The following is a 661-nucleotide window of genomic DNA, read 5'->3' on the forward strand; positions in this document are numbered from 1 at the left end:
TTGGATAAGGACGTGATGCTAGGAAGGGTATAGTGTTGGCCAAGGAGAGAATGACTCTCAATCAAGTAAGTTGACATGGTGACTGCTGCCACTGACTCTTGTGTGTCAGCAAGTGTGAGGATAGCACAGGACAAAATCAGGTTCAGATCTTTTGCTATTCAAGTCAATAGCACCTAATAACAACAATAATAACAGTACTGCATTGGTTGTACCCTCTCTGTCTTATGATGCATTTTTAAATTCTTTTACATCTTCATTTATGTTTTCAATACTTCCTACCATTTGTAACTTCTACAGGGTCAGTTCATGTACCTCTATGTCAATATATTTTTTTCTACCTCCCTTTTCCTTTTGTATTTATTGGATCTGGTCTGATAAATGATCTGGTATTTTTTTTTGTTCTTGGGTTTTTGTTGTTTGTTTATTTGTTTGTTAAGACTTGTTTTGTTTCTCAGTAATGTCCAACCTGGTTGCTGATTCCTTGACATCATTTGAAATTCTCTTTGGTATGTGACAGGTAGTTTTTGTTGTGTTTACATAGGTTATTGTCAGTTGCTAATTTTTATAATGCTATTAACAGAGAATTGCCAAAATGTACAGGCTGGATTTAGAAGAGGTCGTGATACTAGGGATATTATAGCCAATGTTAGATGGATCTTGG

The sequence above is a fragment of the Elephantulus edwardii genome, unplaced genomic scaffold (assembly GCF_000299155.1).
Source record: "Elephantulus edwardii isolate Elephantulus edwardi_28Jun2011 unplaced genomic scaffold, EleEdw1.0 scaffold00023, whole genome shotgun sequence".
Taxonomy (NCBI): Eukaryota; Metazoa; Chordata; class Mammalia; order Macroscelidea; family Macroscelididae; genus Elephantulus; species Elephantulus edwardii.